Raw genomic sequence first — 22,267 nt, 5'->3', positions numbered from 1 at the left:
TTGATGGAATTTCTGTGAGCAGATAACATGCATTATTTCATTGTGTGGTACAATTATTTGATATTCTGTATATATATAAGTACATATGTATAAAACATATATGGTGGAGTTATAAATGGAGGTTATATTTTCATTTGTTTTTCTGAGATCATTACTTAGTTGGCTTAGACAAACTTTATTTATGTGTATTTTGTGGGCTTTCTTCACGGAAGTAAAGTAAACTTTATGTGTTGATAAAAGTTTTACCTCACTAATTATTAGAGGTTTAAAAACATGGCTCCTAACTTATAAATAATTATACAAGACATGTCATTAATCATGCTGTTAAATAATTAGCACACCAGTGCATATTTTCAGATGGAAAATGCTAAAATCATTTAGTGTTCTTCAATTTATAATTACAGCTAGATTAAAAACATTGCAAATGTTTACTGTATTGATTACTCTATTATGTAGTTTGCTGATTGTATTTTTTGGGCTACATTTAAAATTTAATGCTTGCATTGGAAGTTAATTTTTTCTTTTTTTCTGAAAATGTACAAAACGGGGTGACTGGGTGGAACAGTTGGCTGAACATCTGCCTTTGGCTCAGGTCATGATCCCAAGGTCCTGGGATCAAGCCCTATGTTGGGGTCTCTGCTCAGCAGAGAGTTTCTCTCTCTCTCTCTCTCTCTCTCTGTCTCTTTCTCTTCCCCCCCTTTCTCTCTGCCCTTCTCCCCACCCATGCTCTCTCTCACTCTATCTCAAATAAAATGTTTTAAAAATATTTAAAAAATGAAATATACAAAAGGGAGACGTGTTTACATTGATAGAGGGGAATCAACCTAAAACTTTTGTGAAGTCTTAATTTTGTTTACAGTATGTAGGCAAACATATACATTATTTCTAGGAATTCAAATGTTCTATACTTAGTGTGCTATCTAAATATGCCTACAGTCCCAACAGTGTTTTGTAAAAAAAAAAAAAATCTGTTAGATTACTGAATATTTTTTCCCCAATGAATGACTTAAGTAGAACTGTGTTGAGTGGCATTATCACATTTTCACACACAATAGAATTTACTTAAATTTTGATGATTCTAGAATTAGAAATGTTACTATAAAGCAGAATTTGGGGAAATTTTACATTGGGTTGAGTTTCCCCTGGCACAGTGTTTCTTCTTCTATCAAATGCCAAGACCAGGTGCATAGCTAATAGCCTTACATTGGGATTCTCCAGAGTGATGGATCACAATTCATACTCTTACTACAATCCAAAAGAGCCTCAGGACAACAGCTTTCAGTGGGGTGCCACCTGTTAGCTGAAAGGTAGGAGTTGGAAGAACCCAATCCAGCTCCTGGCAGGGGCTTCCAGAGCACCATCCACCACCCACCACCCCCTCCATGTTTTTTGGAATGGCAGCACTTTTTCATTAGCTGACATACTGGATTATACCAGGAGGAGAGAAATCTTGGCACAATAAATGATAACTTCGAGCTCTAAAATGTCCCAAGGCTTCAGAATGTATCCATTGCTAGCACTCTTATACTTGACCAACTGAATAGCAATATTAAAGGGATACTTCATAAAAATAATTATTTGTGAGCCCTTCCCAGACTTATCAGTGCAATAGGCTCAGAAATGTATATCTTAATATCCCTTCTTGTGTTGGGATATTATCAGCCAGACACCTGTCCAGTAACTGGCCCTTGGAAACTATATGCAATGAAGAATTAGATGTGATAGAAAATTCAGGCAACCCATGGGTATCCATGCCTACTCTGGCTAGAAGCTAGAAATTTATCAAGTCTAATAAAAATTAACACAAGAGACCTTGATGGTATTTTTTGTTTGTTATTGTTAATAGTAATTCTTAAGTTTTGCTTCATTCTTTCTTTTTTTTTTTTAAGATTTTGTTTATTTGAGAGAGAGAGAGAAAAAGCGTATGAGCAAGAGGAGAGGCAAAGGGAGAAGCAGAGGAAGAAGCTGACTGCCTACTGAGCAGGGAATAGGATGCAAGGGCTCAATGAGAGGCTGGATCTCAAGACCTGGATATCATAACCTAATCCAAAGGCAGATGCTTAACTGACTGAGCCACTCAGGAGCCCCTGATTCATTATTGCTAAGACAGAAGTAAATTGAGTATATTATGTTACAAGTCTTGTTGCCAATGAACATAGAAAAGTTGAAGCCACAGAGGAGAGTGACAGAATAATAAATTATACTTTAAAAAATAATTAAAAAATAAATTATACTTTTTAAATGAAAAAGCAAATGAGTTTACTTAAGAAACAGTATAAATTTTGTTTCTCAAAAACCTGCTATACGTGGTTGATTTCTCGATGTCTCACCAGACTATCTGATTCATAAACTTGAGTCAGATATAGGATTCAATAGTTTCTAATCTCACCAAGTAGTTCTCATGGTTTAAACTATAAAGCCATTGAACCTGCAGATGCAGCATGGACCCCCACCAAAATGTAATTCTGTTGTAGAGACACACAAAACTGCATGAGGGGATGAATCTTTTTCTGACTTAATAGGGCTTTTCTGGGGAGAGAAGGGCAGGCTTCCCAAACTAGTCCAAAAATGACTTGAGAGAGTGAGGAAAGGAGACTGGTTTGGAGTTTTTCTCATTGTCAACAGATGTGGCCAAGATGAAGGTTCCTGTACCTGAGAAGGGGCTTGCATGGTTTGTATTTCCCACCTGTGTCAAAGGAGGGGGCATCCAGGCTTTTTTTTTTTTTTAAAGATTTTATTTATTTATTGGAGAGAGAGAGAGAGAGAGAGAGAGAGCGCATATGTGTGCACACAAGTGGGAGGAGGGGCAGAAGGAAGGGAAGAAGCAGACTCTCTGCTGATCCCAGAACCCTGAGATCATGACCTGAGCCAAAGGCAGATGCTTAACCTACCGAACCACCCAGATATCCCATCCAGTCTTTTTAATGAGCTTTCTCATATGTGGGGCAGCAGGGGGGCAAGGAGGAGAGAGGTTTAAAAGGTGCCAGCAAACATCTAAAACTTGAGTCAGAATATTACAAAACTGTTAGTCTATACTATTAAACAATTCAAAATAGAAATAGACATATATTCTTAAATTACATTAGTAAAATTAAAATGGAACTGTATAAGGCATGTGCTATTCTATTTGAAATACATAAAATGGAAAAAGAAGGTTGAATTAAGCCCCAAAGAAAGTATGTTTAACAGTGAACCTTTTGGAATATTTTCCATTATTTTAGAGTTAAGATTAATGTGTTGCAGGGAATGGTATAACCTTTAGGTTTTGCCACAACTTAGACAAATCACCCTCTACATTTGTCCCGCATGTTAAAGCTTTTCTTCTCCTAGTGGTAGAGGAGGATGGATTCTCTGAGATTTTACAGACTGACAACATCTTATCTAAGGCATGCACACATAATTCACAAAAGCAGAGAAGGCAATTTATCCACTACTGTGACTATTTATTTGCTTTTTAATTGACTTGGGCTAGTTTTGTACAAGAAACCATTAAATCATACTTGAATACAAAGGAGATATATGATGGGTGAGAGCATCTGTGTTGGTAATTTCTAAGTAAATAAATTACACCTATTCAAACACTTCATAGAGCATTTACAGGAACAATTAAATTCTCGATCAGTGCTGTTTTCTGGAGATATATAAGGTTTGTGTGGTTATATTAACAAAGCATTGTTCCTTCAGGCAAGATACCATTTACATTTAGCTATTAATGTAAATGTCATTATGATTTAATGGAGATTGATATCATCAAGAGAAGTAATGCATACATTATTCATTAGACCTGTGGATATTTAGGTAAAGACAAAAAGTTATTACACCTCAAAGTAAGTGCAAGTTCTATTTTAATTTTATATCTGAGTTGGATAGATATCAAATATGCACAACTATCCTGTGTGCCAAATTTCTAAAAAGTATTGAGTCCAAATCACATTGTTTCCTACTAGTATACCAGGGACATTTAATGCATCAAAGTCTTCCATCTGGAAATGATTTGTAACTTTTCTGAATGTGACACATAAAAGGAACATCTAACTTAGTCATAAATGCTTATATATCTTTATGCACAGATGGCCCATGAGATCCCCTTTGCTTCTAATATCACATTTAAGATTATGGAAGTGATTCTGATAAAGAATGTTTTACCAAGTCAGAATTTAGGGAAAACATTAGTTGAAGATTATGAAAAACTCTTTTCTCCTTGCTAAATTTAATTCTATGTATGTGTGTGCATGCGTGTGTGTGTGTGTGTGTGTGTGTGTGTGTGTGTGTTAAGTCAGTTGGCGAAAAGTTAAGAAAACTAGGAGGGAGTCATCAGTTCAACTTTTACACCAAAGATGTTTCTACATTTTTTTAAGACACAACATTACATAGTGATCATACATCACCCACTCTGTTTTGTCAATTCCTCACTCCCCAGTTATTCTTAGGTTTGAACAGACAATCCATATCACAACCTGTCTTAGAAGTTCAAGTTCTGTGGAAAGGACTCTTCAGTTCTTTGCTTTCCTTGTGGAAAGTGAACTTCTTTTATTTGTCTATATGACCAACTTAGTTCAATTCATTACATTTATTTACAACTTTTCTCATTTATGGTACTGTAAGGTGACTTCCTGGAGATATATTAAAATCAAGAAAAACTGAACTTAAGACAACAAAATGAAAATTGTGTTTTAAAATACGCTTTCATTCTTCCATCTTTATAATTTATTCTTAAAAATCTCCTTAGGAAAACAATAGCTCAAGCTTTGCATTAGAATAAAACCTTAGGAAGCACAATTGTACAGGGTTCCTTTGATTTATGTAACATTTTTATTTAAATTAAATAGACATGGCATAGCTGCAGGTACTCAAAATAAGCATTTTTATCGACATTTAATACTTCCTAAGGAATCAGAAAATTAATATTTGTGTATTTTTGTCATGTGTCCAATAATGTCTATAATTTAGTACATTTTCATATTTTGTTGAATGGATGAATAAATAGGTGCATACTCCATGCTGGGCACTGAACTCAATACTTTACTGCATTATTATTCACTTAATCTTTGTTAAATATGCAAGCAAAGTAATCTCACTATAATTTTACTCCTGCAAAAATTTAAAGATTTTATTGCTTAAAAATTCTATTGCTTAAATATTTTCAATGGTTTATTCAAGGTTAAATAGCACAAAAAGAGAATAAAGAAGTTTAGATTGTTAAGCCAGACTCAAAAATAATTTTACTTGTATTTCCCCTCTTTGGTTACAAGTCCAGTAAATGCTTATTAAGTTAGTGCGTGTTTTATAATTTCAAATTGTGGAATAAGAAATGACAGTAGTGTATGGGAACTGAAATTGACATAATATCCTCTATTAACTAATCCTGGGACCAACATACTTCCTTTATGATAAACAATACTGATTTCAAGTTAAAAATAGAGTAGTTACTTTTTTCTGTAAAACTAATATAGATTACTTATCAAGACTGATTTATCAAATACTTGCTTCAAGACTCTAACCTTATTGTGTCTACTGATGCAAAGCTATTAAGTCATAAATGTTGCCCAAGCCCATTTTAACTCTCTGTCTTAGTCTCTCTACCCCAAGAGCATCAGCAAAGACCCTACAATACTCATACTTTACAATACAATACAATACTCTGCCTTTTCCCATCCAAGAGACTTGCTAACATTTTGCCAAAGTCTTTCTGAGTACAATAGTTCTAATAAAATAAAGTTGGCTTTGTTTTGATCAGCAGTTTTTTTTTCTGGGGTTTCTTTTTTTTTTTCTGGGGTTTCTTAGAAAGATTTGACAACCAATAAGTAGCCTAATATTAATTAGCAGGAATCTGCTCAAGGAATAAGCAAATGGCATGGAAGAATAATTATTAATAGAAAAATATAATAAGAATGAATATTTTAGGAATATTAAAAGTTACAGTGTATTCAGTATTTAATCTAGGCAGGATAGTTATTTCAAAGCATTTTGATACAAATTTTTATTTATCTCCTTCCACTTTTCTTTTTCTCCTTATGCTTCTAGATGGAAAATTTCAGGGAAATAACTTTATATCTTAATAGCAGAAAAGCCTTTTGTTCCTCAAATAAAATGTACATGAAAAATAGAAAATTATTAAAGAGATTTTGGAATGAAAAAAATTTACCTTAATATTATGTTCCTCTTCTATAAAGTGCAGATAATAGTAATGAAGTTATATGATTATTTTAAGGATTATATGAGATTAGGTGAGGTACTTTATATAAATTCATTGTATCTGGCACAAAGGAGACATTCAAGGAATACAGTACTTCTACTAGTTGTTTAAAATGTAAACAATTTCAAAATCAAAATTGAGTAAAAATGGTAAACCAAATTTTGAATGGATATTACCTCCCAAAGTCTTAAGGACAAATTCATTCAAAGTAATGTATTTTTGTAAACCACAGACTAAATCCTTCCAAAGCCATTCTGTGAAAATAAAATTTGATTTTATTTTACTAGAATGATTATATTTAGACGTTATTTTTATTGCAAAAATTATTTTCCTTTTCATATTTACCACACCTAGAAGAAGTAACAACCATATTTTACATCACTCCTATTTACTGACCATTAATATCCATAAATGTTTTTTTGTGGAATAACATCATACCAACCATATTTCCTTCCACTTGTGTCAAAAATTACTCAGAAGAAAGGTGGCTGTGTCTTGAAAGATTTAATGAGATGTCATACAGCTAGTGGGAAAAAAATGATTTGTGTATTTCTACTTCTCTTTAAGGAAATAAATACTATCCAATACTGTTCTAAAAAAATCAAAGTATATAGTTCTTAGCAATCATTTTTAAAGAATCCTTTGTCAGTGATTTCAAAATGAATTAGTACCAATCATATGTTCAGTATAATACCGCATATAATAGAAGGCCCAAATATGCATCTAGAAAAACATAAAATAGATCCTGATATAGAAAGATCTGGATTTTTAATCAACAATCAGTAGGTGTTTACCTTTATGAGCAATTTTTTTTATTTTAACCTTGTATGAGGTCTGAGTTAATCATCCATCTCAGTGCTTAGTACTTGGAACAGTGTTTTCACTGGTTATTTTAACCCTTTCCCAATTCTTTATTTTCATTCCCATCTTTGATTACCAAAAATTTTGACATTATATCATATTCTAATAGATTTTAAGACTTTTTAAATTATTTTTCTTGCTCATTTTTCACTGTGGTTGCTATCTTTTATTTATAAATATGCTTTTCATATTAATATATTGTTAATTCAGAAAAGGAATGTTCTGCTACAATCTGTCATCTGCTAGCAGTGACCTTTGTTGGTTAGGAGATTTAATGCCAACATAATTAGATTTACATAATTTTAGAAATTATTCTCTGTTATAAGTGAAATGAGGACTTTCTTAATTTTAAATTAACTTTATAATCTTATATTTATTAAAATTTATAGATTTAACTTTGTAATTTTGTATCTAGATTTTTAATTTATTTTTATTTTATATAATTTTGAGCTGTTGGGTAGGGATTTAATTTCCATCCATATAGTAAGCCAATGTGCTTAGCAGCATCTACTATAAAATTTAGGTTTTTTTGTTTGCTTTGTGGGACCACTTCTATCATGTATTAAGTTCCTACACATGTCTAGTTCTGTTTTTAAGCTTTATTTTATTCCATATTGGTTTGCTTATTCTTGCAACAATCCTACACTTCTATTTTATCATAATATATTTTTAAGTGTAATGTTTAATATTTAAAAATCGTCTCATGTAGTTTTCATATATTCAAAGTTAATTCTAAGGTAATTAATTGCTGCCATTGCTATTGTATGTATATATATATATATATATATATATATATATATATATATATATAGACATTCTACTGCATCTGGGTGTTATAACCAGGCAACATATTAGTCCTGGCTAGAAAGACCATTGTTGCATAAGAGATCTTGTAACTGTGTCAAAGAATGCATTTTGGAGAGCAAAAAGCAAAGGAAATTGCATGCCAAGAGTAAGGAGACAATTTAAAATCCAGGAACACATAGCAACCAGGGAGGGAGCTAGGAGAATAAATTAATTAAGTGGTACATGTAGCTCTAATAAAAAATAAAAAAAAGAACACACTGTATAAACAAAGTAAATAAGACAGTAGCACAGGAATGAATTAAGAACTAGAAACATGGTGACAAAGGAAAATGTATGTATAGGTTCTTCAAACATGGTATGCCTCTCTGGTTATGTTGTGTAAGCCAAGTTACCCTGGACTAAGTTTCAGCTACCTGTTTTTCTACTAGATATGTTCTTGTACATGTATTATTCTGTGTTTTATTTACCTAAGGTTTTGTTTGTTGAAGTGCTTTTGTTTTTGCTTTACTGACATTTTAATATCTTTCCCAGTTTAAATATGAGATGTCTTTAAAAACACCTCTTAGAAAAAAAAAACACCTCTTAGCCTCTTTTGAAAGCTTATCTTTCAAATTCTTTAAACTGAAATGCAAGTGGATATTCTTCTCCTATGGATAGTAGTAGTGGCTAAATTGCTTTAAGTGTATTAAGCATAAAGCATGGTGTAAGAAATTTTATTATTTTTTTCAAATTTGGTTTTACTGTTTTTAGTGGTTTTTTTTTTGACGTTACAAGCAAAAATAAAATGGTTAAATAGAAAAAACTAGGAAGACTAATAAATAGAAATGAGTAAAGGTGGGACGAAGCAGAAAATGAAAATAACTAAAGTAAATTGTGTCCTGCTTTTAATTTCAGCTAGGGGCTTTGAGGTACATTAACTGCAACCTGAATTGCTTCTAATGTTCCAAATCACCATAGCAATTTATTATACATTTATAAGTGCAGAGTTGTAGAACATTGAGGAAAAATAAATATACTAAGAAACAGTGAGGAAAAAGAAATATATTAAGAAACATGCAAGTCATTGTGGATTAGATCCCGGTGAAGTCAGTGTGCCCACCTTTGCTATGCACTGAAGTGTGCACTAATCACTTAGTCTTTAAAAATATCCTAAATTATTTTTTAACTTCTACCTTAAAATCATGTCTTGCTATTGTGGACATGCTTCTTTCTCAAATTTTTAATAAAACACCTATGAAAATAAAGCAAGTGGTGAAAGTACACAGTACATATAACTTGATAATAGTTATCTAGGTACCAGAATCAGCATTGAAGGGAAGAAGGCTGAAAAGTGAAGTAATAGACTGCTTAATCCCATCATCATAAAAACAGACACACACATTCCCTACTCTTTCTCTACATTTCTTTCTTGTTTCAAAAATATAAGCCCCTTCCCAGTCTCCAAACAGAGAGGATTGTTCCCTTACTGGGCCTCTGTAGCTTTGGAGTTAGATAAAATCATTATCCACAGGTACCCTGGCCACTGACAAGAGGCACAGGGAATATACTGTGATTAGTGGGCTGACTGTAGCTATTAGATATAATGAATAGGATTGTCTTCTGCCTCTACTCTCCATCAGGACTAAGAAAATAGGAAATGAAGCTCTAAGGGATGCTTCTGAAAAAGCAACAGGAATCTGTGCCCAGGGTCTTAATGAATTTAAGGAATTATAACACTGAACATTCAAAATCAGGAGATATGTAAGAATAGGCATTTAGGGTAATGCAGCAAAAGTGCAAGAGATGAGGGGCAGATCTTTAAAATGGAGATATTAGATGCCTGGGTGTCACAGTCAGTTGAGCATCTGTCTAGCTCTTGGTTTCTGCTCAGGTCATGGACTCAGGATTGTGAGCTCAAGCCCTGAGTCAGACTTCACATTCAGTGAGGAGTCTGCTGGAGATTCTCTGCATCTCCCTTTGCCCCTCTGATGCTTGTGCTCCCTCTCTCTTAAATAAAGAAATAAAGAAATAAAGAAATACATAAATAAATAAATATTTTTAAAAGATTAAAATGGGGTTATAATGAGTAGTCTTATTTATTGTGGATAGGCACAAAATATTGAGGTGAAGAGGAGAAAAAGATCATTGAATGTAGGATGTTGAAGACATAAAGAATCCAGGTTGTGATTATTTCATCTATGTAGGTATTGATATCATTGGGACTGATTAAATGCGATGGGAGGAAAGAAAGTCTGTGATCCAGGAGCTAAAATCTCTCGTATGAAAAGAATGGGAGAGTGAGAAAGCAAGTCAGTGGAAGAGAGGATGAGAGTGCTCTGTGCTTTACAAGTGTGTTCTATGGGTCGGTAGCACTGGAGTTCCTGAGAATTTTTAGAAATGCAAAATCTTAGGTCCGATTCCAGACTTTACTGAATCAGAGTCTGCAATGCATTTTATTTTTTATTTTTTTTTTAAATATTTTATTTATGGGCGGAGGGGGAGAGAGAGAGAGAAGCACAAGCAGGGAGGAGAGTGAGAAGCAGGCTCCCCCAGTGAGCAAGGAGCCTGATGCTGGGGTGGATCCCAGGACCCTGGCATCATGAGCTGAGTTGAAGGCAGAAGCTTGACTGACTGAGCCAGTTAGGTGCCCCTGCACTGTGTTTTAACAAGAATCCCATATGATTCACACTAAAGTTTGAGACAAACTGGGAAAATATGCACCTCAAAAAGCCAAGTATTTATTTATTTTTCTTTCAAAGGAGAAAAAAGGAGTAATGTCTGGAAGCATTGATAATGAGCCACAGGAATAGTTACTAAGCCTCCTGTCTCTGACATATTTGATATGTAAGAAAAGAACCTCAACTTAAAGTTACAGAGGAAGCTTGTTCTCTGAAGAAAATTAGTTTTCTTTTAAAGATGTATTTTCCTGGAAGCACATTATATTCACTTTTGTAAAGCTTTAAAAAATATTACTCAGGTCCCACTCCTAGAGTTTCTGATTTAAACTGGTGGGTATGCAGAACAGAGATAGATTTTCATTTATTTGTTTGCTTCCTCTTTTGTTCTCTTATTTTGCTTTTAATAACTAGAATGATTATGATGTGCATCCAAGGTTAGAGATTTAAGGAGCAGAGGGAAAGATAAAAAGGCTAAGAAATTGAGAAAATAGAATTTTTCTTATCAGAGAGAGGAAGATCTCAGGAAGCACCTTGGAAGTGTTTGGACATGCTATGTTGACATGTCAAGAGTTTAGGTGATCTGTGATAATTAATGCTTGGAGTAGTGAGTAGTGACTCAGTTTTAACCAGATTTGAGCCATAAATGGAACTGATTCTTTTGGTTTCTGAGAAGGTATAAGTACCAGATCTATTGCTATCTCTCTTCATGAGGAAATTTAGAGTTGGTGGCTCCTAGTATCTTGGTTCAGAATAATTTTTACCAGAAGTTACTCACAAATGTTTATCTTTGAACTTTCCCAGTTTTCTTACAGATAATAGTATTCCCAAGTAAATCTCCACTTCCTTAAGCAGTACAGTAAAGTTCACTGGTGCTGGCCCAGTAGCAATTTCTTAACTAGAGGATTTACATTCATAAAAATAATACATAAACTCATTTTTCTACGGATATAATTGAAAAGATGAAATATTAGCTATCTATATTTTACCTAATTTGTTGGATTTTTTTTCTTCCCTATTTTATACTCATGATTCCTGGTTTTAGTTTAATTTAAAGTTTTATTTTTACAATAAACTTTTTATTTAAGACTTCTAAAATTCCATTTAACTTAAACATTTTATTTTAGCACATCTTCTAGTATCTTTATCTCAGTGACAACTTGGTTGGACATGGAATCATTCATTTAGTCTTATTTTCTTAGAGTGTCCATAAAATTCGATGGTCTGTAATCCTTACAACAGCCTCCAAACTAGTCACCCTGCTACAACTTTAACTTCTAGTAACCTACTTATCACAAAGTAACCAGAGTAGTCCTATTAAAATATAGATTCATTTGTTACTCCCCAGCTTAAAACTCTCTTGGGGCTCTCCATCTGTCAGAATAAAATACAAATTACTAAATTTAGCCTTCTTAGTTTATAAATTGATGGTCATTAAATAGGATGCATATGACACAATTTGTAGATATCATAGGCATACATTCACACGTATCTATGTCCCATATGAAGCAATGGGACATGGAAAGAAGGAATATCTAGTTATTTTGAAGAACTGGAAGCACATGTGATATCAAATGGACTCCTTCCACAGGTCCATACAATTGGTTTAATAATACTGTTCTTACAGAGAGTCAAACACAGTGTTTCTTTTTTGTTAACATGACAAATAAGATCTGCATTTAACTTTACAAAATACACCTGACTGTTTTATTTGGATCAGTTCATAATTGAGTTATGTTCACTAAATGTAATCTCACTAGACTCATCGTTTGTCTACCAACATTTGTTACAACAAAGCCTCAGTCCACTTCTCTCACTCATCTCATATAGTTCTTTTCAGATTCAGAATACTTCAGTTGCACTGGAATGTTTCTTTTATCTCAAACGAAACCAACCTGCTCTTACTGCAGAGAGCAAAATTTCAAAATACTAAGAAGTTCTTTGTATCATTCAAATCTCAGTTAGCTTTATCCTCTTCAAAGAGGTCTTCCCAATCTACTCAGTCTAAATCACTAACAAACCTAGCCCTTCCCCATTTTCTCCTATTACTGATTTTATTTCTTTCTTTGTAATTACCATTTTCTGTATTTATCTTGTTCGTGTTTGTTGTTTGTTTATTTTTGCCTTTTTATTATACTTCCTTCCACCTAGCAGCTTGTCCATTCATAAATCTGTTTGTCTTAATATGTTATGTATGATTTATTTATGATTTTTTCCTGATAACCATTTAAATACAGGCTGGACATATATGCAAAAATGAATACCAGAAAACATTAAGTAATAACCTTTAGGAAAACATAGTGATTTACTCTCTCCCCAGATTCTAACTGAAATACTCAGAAATATAGGAAAAAAAAGATATATTATTTTAAATGTAGTAGAAACTAAAACTTATAGCCTATAATATGCAAAAACTAAAATAGTCTATAATATGACAATAATCTAAAATCAGTATGACCTTATCACTAAGGGCCTTCCATTTTCATTCCAACCACAATAATCACAAGTCAATATTCTTGAGTCCTAAACAACACATCTCTCCCTCATTGTATTCTCGAAAGTCAAGCATGAACACATGACTTATAGAAGATAAATAATTTTAGTCCTGTAAGGTGTCTTATGACAGAATAATGAGAGAAGGGCATAAAACTGCAATGAGAGGATTGCATATGGAGGTGGCCTGCATGAAGTAAGGTCTTACTCTGGCAAAAGGGCAATGAATGGCATCTGGACGAAGATGAATATGTTGATGCAAAACATAGTCTAATTATGGCTGTTCTTACCCCACCAAGGGTCTTTGTGCCCCTAAGCCTTTCAGGAAACAAAAATACAAATTTTTGAGTAATAGGAATGTGGCTGAATTTAGTTTTAGATATTAATTCTATGAAAAATAAACAAAAAAGATGACTGAATTATCTCTAAGACAATATGTTTTATACCTGCATCAAATAGGATTAAGAATTAATGGATTTGAGGGACCTGGGTGGCTCAGTTGGTTAAGTGTCCAACTCTTGATTTCATCTCAGGCTAGGATCTTGGGGTTGTGAGATCAAGCTCCTTGTTAGACTCCAAGCTGGGCACAGAGTCTGCTTAAGATTCCCTCTCTCCTTCTCCCTCTCCCTACCCCCTTCCTCCAGCTAAAATAAATAAATAAATAAATAAATAAATAAATAAATAAATAAATAAATAAGACTTTCTCAGGTGGTTTTTCAGATCACAGAGTCAGGTTTTCATTTAAGCTGTTATACAAAAATGAAAGCTATGCTTCTGCAAATCTAAGTGTGTACTTATGAAATTTGTATCTATCACACAGGAAGATATTTTCTGTTACCGTCTATGTGTCCTCCCTATGTTAGTATTTTAAGGGCTACTGTGAGCACTTTAACCTTTCACAAATATCCAGTTTTCTTTCCTCCCAGGCATATGGAAGAACAGCACATCCTTATCCCTGTAAAGTTAGGAGTGAACATTAGACTTCCTTTGTCCAGTCAAGTGTGAGTAGGGTGATATGAATCACTTTCAGGCAGTAACACTTAATTGCCAAGCTGATCGCTTTTCGGCCTCTTGGCTAAGATCATGTGTAGTATTTGTTCTTATCAGTTTAATTTTCAAGCTGAGATTCTTCTGTGTTTTATTCTGCTACCCAGTGACTATAGTGAAAATAAGGTTTGAGGAACAGTGCTAAGCCTTCACACAAATAATTCATTCCCAAGAGTTATGTACACCCACAATGGATTTCATAGAGTGGGGAATAACTCTTTGTTGCTTTAAGCCCAGGTTGCAGGTCACTACTACTTTTTTTGTTACTATTATTTAGCTTAATTAACCCAACTGATCCATGAGTCAAAAGTATTCACTTTTGTGAATGCTTTTTTTCTTTATAACTGAAGTTCTTCCCAACGCCATTCAAATTAGACTGTATGCTGTCTGAAGCTGTTTGGTCCCTGTCATTTCCAGAATTAAAGTAGGTAGAGGTGATAATACTTGTTATTGTGAACATTAAAGTCATGGAAGAAAAATGAAGTGCTGAAGGGCAATTTGATCAGTAAATGCTAAGTGTTACTCATTATGTAAAGGGAATAAGTAATTTACCAACTGCTTCATATTGTCTAAAATGTCTGCCCATGTGCTCAGTCAAATGAACAGGGTTTTCCATGAATGAGTCTTTCCTCAGTACACAGGAACAACAAAGGAAATAAATAGCATTATAGGGATTTTGTCCAGGGAATTAAAGCAACAAAACATTTTCTATGCTATATATATAAGAGAGTTAACTATAACAACAAAAAAATGGTATGTTCTATTTGTGTTTATAGGAAATAGCTGCATTCATAATTTAATTAAGTAAATTGAAAAAGCAAAGCAAAAAAAAAAAAGATGGGTCAATGGAGATTTCCACTGCTTTTGTTGTTGTTTTGTTTTGTTTTTTGTTTTTATACACAATGTTTTTTAAGTGTCTTAAAATATTCTAGTCACTGATATAGGTGCTGGATATAGAGCAACATCAGATCTCTTTCTCTTATCTCATGAAATATTTTGGGGGCCAGGAAGGGTAGGATGTTCTTTTGTTGGGAAGATGGAAGGAAGTAAAATAAGGATAGCTTTTAGTGGATAACAGAGGTTATGACTGTCCTAATCTATTTAGAGATTAACTGATGTAATACAAGTGAAGTGCTTATCACTATATATATATATATATATATATATATATATATATATATACACACACATGTGTATATGAAGTACTCAGTAACTTTTTTCTAATTAGTATTAATATTTTCTTATGCTAGGACTTGAGTATGTATATAACTTAAAAATATAAGGTGTGATACATAGATATCAATATCTGTCTCTTCCTTCTCTTCAGCATAGTGTCAGGAATCTTTTTGAAGGCATGTGATAAAACTGTTAGTTAGCTAGTCTAATCTGAATTACAGAAGATAAGTAGAAATTAATCAAGTGAAGCAGGGATAAGAAATAATTTCAGGAATACAGAACATAAATGAAGGCACAAACTGCATATTGCTAAGGTAAAACTCCAAAGCAGTAAGTTTTACAAATCAATCTCAGCAGGTAGAATGAGTGGCAAGTGCACATTGACGGTAGAAGTGTGGGTCATTGAGAACCTTAATTGTCATGGGAAAGTACATGAAATTTTTGTTTTGGAGACATGGAAATTCAGTTTTGAATTTTAAGAATGAGAGTTATATGGCCAGGTTTCATATTTTATTCAATCTGCTAACTGTACAAACATATATATTTATGGAAAATTTCAGGCAAAGATGCTAAATGGTAGGCTTTTAAATAAAACATTTTAGGTAATAGATAATGAAAGCTCAAGTTGGAATATTACACAGAGAAATGGAATCAGCTCAAGGATTATTATTAAGGAAAATTGACTTTACCTATTGACTGAGAATGTGTGATCTGAGAAAATAGTAAATGTACACACCAAAATAGTAAAAATAGTAAGAAGTATATACCAAAGAAAGGTGTATAGAATAATGGGACTCCTATCAGGGGAGTGATCACCATTATAGGGAAAGATGATGGATGATGACTAAGGTAAGCAAAATAGAATAAGAAAGTGATAAAATCTAAAGTAAAAAAGGATCAGTTCAGGTTAGAGGTCTGCATTTGGGAGCCATCAACACTTAGTTGATAACAGAAAAATGTGAATGAAATCACTTGGAGAAGTGAGTGCAACTTAGTGTAATCAAAGAGGGAGAGTAAACATGAAGGCAGAGGAAGAGCCCATCATAACAAAGATAAGCTTCCAGTTATGAAATAAATAAGTCACTTGGATAAAAAGCACAGCACTAGGGAATTCAGTTATTAATATTGCTGTAACTTTGTATAGTGACAATAACCACACTTGTAAACATTTCATAATGTACAGAATTTTGAACTACTATTCTGTAAACCTGAAACTAATATGTCAACTATACTTCAACTAAAGCTTTAAAAAAAAACCTTCAAGAGAGATAGTATTACCTTCTTCATTAATATTAGTATATAAAAAGGGAAATAGAGTAGGTTAACCTCACAGTTGATGATGCTTTATGTGCCATCTAGGGTTATAGACTATTTTGTGTAATCCTTACAGCCAGCCTGATATATCACTTAATATATGAACAAAATGTCTTAGATTAACTAAATTACTAGAGTGAAGATACCTAAATTTTAGTCCAAGACTTTCTGCAAAGACCATCCTTCTTTTGACTTGGTCAAGAAACTTAAGAATTAGGAATAAGAAGGTTTATGATGATAATAATGCTTTATAAAAATGAAAACCAAAGAAATATAGTTGGTTTTGTTTCATAAGGATCACATACATTTGATATTTCTTTGTATTTTCATTTACTATGCCAAGTGGATTTTTTTTTTCCTGTGAGAGGGGACAATTATACTGAGAATCTTCCTGTGAGAGGGGACAATTATACTGAGAATTATACTGAGAATTATACTGAGAATTATACTGAGAATAATCTGATAAAACTATCATTTATTGAATATGTCTAGGCTTTGATGCTTTGCATAGATATCATACATTTATAATTCTCATGTTTATTTCATATATGTTTTATTATACCCATTTTTTGTGGAATATTACAGATGAGGATTCTTTAAGTGGCAAAGCAAAGTTTTCAGGTTGACTCTTCTATCCTTTCTCCATTTCTTCTTCATCCCCATGCTTTTCCTGTATAATACTTCCTGGTGGTAGCACCATTCTTTCATCAGAAAGCAGTATACCTAGCAGAGCTGCCATTGACAATGCCTCTTTCATCATAACTAGAGTCTGACTTAGAACTGATGCATTATGTCTTCTGTCTTAACAGTTGTGTAATGTGCATCCACTGGCCTCCAGCTCCTTACAGAAGAAACTAGTCATAGGAAAGAAAAGAAAACAAGCCAGTAAATAGTTTTGTCTCTCCTATTAGCTATTTTAGCAAATAGCTAAAAAGATGTTATGTTTGTGTCTTTCATTTAGTGACATAAAGATTTGAAGATGAATTAGCATAGGACAGAATATGAGAAGTTAAAAAAATCACTCCCATAAATAATTTCTTGTCCCCATATAAAAATTCCACTTTTAAGACAGTTAGAAAGATACAGCCCTTTAGAATTTCATGGTTTATATGTATACAGATCTTAAGGACTCCATGTCATTTTGTTTCATATTTTGCTTAATAGCTCAGCTAGAACTTCTCATGGGCAAAACCAGTAAATAAAACTTTGGGCAAATGATTGTAGGTTTTCTCTGAAAAAAGCTCATAAAATTCAAAAAATGAATTTGAATGCTACCTTTGGTCAAAGAATTACTCTATGACTCAATTCTGTCAGTATTTTCCCAATGATAAGTCCCTACAGTTGTTCTTTTTTTATTATTTTTAATTTTTTAGAACTCATTATACCACATAAAACAGAAAGGGAAATGGATAGCTCTATACACCAGATAGATTTTCAACTTCTCATTATATTATTCATAGGGAGAATCTTGTCCTTTTCCTAAATTTCAGTAGCTGTAAAGCAATAGAGCTATCTTTAACTGAAATTAGTATTTTGTTCTTTGAATCTAAATCAAAATATTATTTTGCCAAGCATTATTATCATTCTGATCCCTAGAGAAGACTATTTTCAAAAGAGATAGAACACTCAGTACCTCATCTTTCTGCTTATGTGCACAACTAAGGAGAGGTTTGCAACAGCAAAATTGAGGTTTTTAAATCCTCTAATATGAAAGTTGTATTATGTGAGCAATTTTTGTGGCTTTTCATATTAATATTGCATGCTATCACAATTCATTTTCACCAATTTAGATGGTGTAGAAACATGCTGAACACTTCAGTAAAATGGTATAATGATTATATTTGCATATCATAAGAGTAGAAGCAAATACTAAAAATATACAGCACCAGTACTTTATGAAGGACAACTTTAATACAAATGACTATTTAATATAAAGTATTTTATTATCTGCAACTGGTAGAGATATAGCTGCTTCACCGAGCTTATGTTTACTTCTTACTGCAAAATTCATAAAGCAATATCCACTGAAGTAAGTAGAGGTTTGAGTAAATGACCATAAATAGTATCATATATTTTACCCAGAAACTGCAATGTTACATTATTAAGGAAATGTCTTCTTTTAAATTGTATTCATTTAATTGAATTACTGGACATTAACTTGATGTAAGCATACAGGAATTCACAATGTAATGTATGCTATTCATTGAATCATTTATAATATTACTTAATTCTATGGGCCATTCCAGCATTTTTGGAAGAGGTTCTAATTTTTTAGCTTTTTTTTTTTTTAGACTTAGTCATTCTAGGTATTGGAGAGACTATTTGGCACTATATAGATCACTTTTCTCCTCAGGGCCCTTCCCATAACATCCCCCTTCACCCATCAACCCCCTCCCCCCAACAACAACAACAGAAAATCAGAGGAACTTGAATGTGTTTTACTTTGTTTTTGTTTTTAAAATTCTCATATTCTTACAATATGAGTTGATAAGGCCTGATCACAGATTGAAAATTACAAAATAAAAATTCCATTTCTTCTACTGTACTTTCTTTTTCAGGCATGAGATTTGAGAAATTATTAGGGCAGATCATTAGGACATTAAATCAGGTGGTATTCCTCATTCTTAGGTAGCTTGAAAATCTGTCATAAAAAATGGTTTAGAAGATTACATTTAACTTATATTATTTAAAGGGATGAGTATGACATAAATATGAACTCATAATAATTAGGTTGTCATTTTGCATACCTGGGGTGGGTTTGCAATTATTAGTATCAAGCTTCAAAGAAAAAATATAATAAAACTCCAAGCATAATCAAATCTTTGACCTAAGAATAGATATAATGCAATGGCAAGCATGTTAATGATTTTGTCAGAAAACCTGGTCCAGGTCTGCCTTTGACAGGTGCTGAAATGCTGCATCTCAGTTACGTTGTAAGTGAAGTGGAGGTTAAAAGACCTCATATTGATATTGCAACAAATCAGCTTCAGTTTGAAAGTGAGTAATGATCTCTGGGAGATGAAAATGTAATGAACAGTGGGGCTATGGAATAAAGAGTTTAAGCAAGCAGAATAGATGTGGAAACCATTTTAGCCATCAGTCCAAAATGGCTTGAAATATGTACTATGTGGAAGTTTGTGAGAAAATAATTGACGAACCAAAAAAATAATGAGTGTTGACTCTATATTGCTAAGAGGTTTTCTCAACAATTTGGTGAGAAAAAAACAAAACAGGAGTTCTGTAACACTGACTGTAGATATCAGAAATTAATAATAATAATGAAATTACCAAAAATAATACAAAAGTAGGTATCATTTGTTCTCTACTTAGTGTTCCTAATTGAGGTAGAAAGTCATAATTTACTTTGTAAATTGCATATGCATAATAACTCAACAGAGACCAAAAAACATATTATTTCTACATTGTGAAGATTTCTAGTCTATTTACTACAAAAAAAGCAAATCTTGATATCTTATTTGAGTAATATTTCCTTCATACCCCTCATTTCACTTACAATTAGCTACTAAGTCTCATCAATTCTATCTGCTATATTTTCCCAATGCAAACTCAAGTTTTGATACCTACTACCATTGATGTGGTTCAGATCCCTATAATCATTCTTCTAAAGCAATAGAAGACCTTTTGGTTTGTTTTCCTACTAAAATGTATTCTCAATGCTGTGACAAAACTTGTCATTGTCATCTATCTAATATATAAATTTTATCATGGCATTATTCAATTAAGTCTTAAATGAGTGATTCTTCACACTACACAGTTGAGGATGAATGAGTGTTTTTATCTACTTAGTATCACACATCCTGACACTACCCAATATCTATTGCATGAACCTGATGTGTCAGATACATTGAAAACATCTATTTTGTGAGCAAGAGAAGTATTTTTCAATATATAAATTTTAAGAGGATGAATATTTTCATTAAATTGACCATTTGATGTCCATGGTTTTTCAAAGACTCTTAAAATTCTTAGCAAATATTTCACCTCACTTATACATATTGAATAAGAGCATTTCTCATGTTTAATCTTTCTTCAGTAAAAGTTCCATTCTATAATTGGCTGAGTAGGTAACCCTATTTCATGATAATTCAGTTTATGACTGATACAAGAGAGCTTGGTTCCTGTCTCCACTGAGTCAAAGAATGAACCTCACAGACAACAGAGAATGAGCAAAGTGGTAGAGGTTAATTAAGCTGAGATACAGAGAAGGCTCTCAAAAGTGAGACCGGTTCTGATAGGGTTGCCACTGAGGGCTTTTATGGTCTGTCTTTTATAGTAAACTGACCAGAGAACTTGGTAAATTTCTTGTCAATATCAGGGTGAATATTTTAGAACAAACATGGTGGACTTTTAACAAACATGATATTTCTTTGTAAATATCATGAGCACAAACGAGGTGTTCCCTTCTCTCTGGTTAATATCTCCTCCATAATATTTCTCTACATCTGGGGTTTCTGTGAACCTAGCAGCCATTAAAGAGGAATACTCCCTAATATTTTGGAACTAGGAAGCCAGGTTTATTTTTTTCTGTTTTTACTGTCTTATCTCTGTTTTCTTGGGATGAGTAGGAGCCTGACTCTGGAGTCTCTCAGTATCCTTAGGGTTTATGGGAGCCCACAGATTCCTGGAAGCCTGACTCTGGGCCATTCCCATATCTTTTCCTTGCCTAGCCCCCTCTGCCCCTAACTCGTTTCTACATCATGATGATATTATCATGTTGCTCTATGGTCTGTAAGAACTACCATGCTAATATTTTGTTGTTATTACCAGTTTCACTGCCTTTTAATTTTTTTAATGATCATATATGAATCAACTTTTTAAATCTTTTTCATTTTCTTAGGTAATAAAGGAATTTCTATTCCCTTAGGTATGAGTAAAGATTTAACATTCTTCAATTAATCTCTCCAAAGTTGATAAATTTACAGCTTGAACAATAATGTGCTAAGTGGCTCTAAAAATAACATGCCAAGTGGCCTCCACTTGTAGGTTCATGGTGTCTTATGGAGGAATCACATGTCCATGACACTAGAGGCTTCAGGAAATCCAGGATCACTGACAGAATTCATAGATAGGAAAGTAAGTCTCACCCCATCTCTCCTATCCTTTATATAGTGTGCTGTAATGTTATACATGTTCTTAAATGTCCCATCAAACACATTGTCAAATAATGTTTATTTTATTGTTTTAATATGTTTGGTCAATAAATGTAATCAATTTAAAAATCATTAAAATTATTGTTAATTTAATATGAAAAATGATTATGATGTGTGACTACGTCATATTATGTCAGGTTTTCTGTTTCTTCCAAACTTTTATTTAAATTCTATTTAGTTAACATACAGTATAATATTGGTTTCAGGAGTAGAATTTAGTGATTCATCACTTGCATATAACACCCAGTGCCAGGGATCCCTGGGTGGCTCAGTGGTTTAGTGCCTGCCTTTGGCCCAGGGTGTGATCCTGGAGTCCCGGGATTGAGTCCTGCATTGGGCTCCCAGCATGGAGTGTGCTTCTCCCTCCTCCTGTATCTCTGCCTCTCTTTCTCTCTCTCTCTATGTCTATCATACATAAATAAATAAATCTTAAAAAAAAACACCCAGTGCTTATCACAAGTGCCTTCATTAATCCACATCACCCATTTAGCTCATCTCCTGCTCACCTCCCTCCATCAATCCTCAGTTCATTCTCAATAGTTGAGAAT

General features: G+C 33.1%; 1 protein-coding gene and 1 pseudogene across 1 annotated transcript in view; both read left to right on the top strand.

The window, feature by feature from the left end:
• The window catches only part of EYS (eyes shut homolog), a 1,553,129-nt gene that overhangs the window by 306,555 nt on the left and 1,224,307 nt on the right, over positions 1 to 22,267 (top strand). The window lies entirely within an intron of this gene.
• Positions 14,067 to 14,166, top strand: LOC129513213 (U2 spliceosomal RNA; annotated as a pseudogene).

Source organism: Nyctereutes procyonoides, unplaced genomic scaffold (assembly GCF_905146905.1).
Source record: "Nyctereutes procyonoides isolate TBG_1078 unplaced genomic scaffold, NYPRO_anot_genome, whole genome shotgun sequence".
NCBI classification, from domain to species: Eukaryota; Metazoa; Chordata; class Mammalia; order Carnivora; family Canidae; genus Nyctereutes; species Nyctereutes procyonoides.
This window is presented reverse-complemented; position numbering and strand designations above follow the sequence as displayed.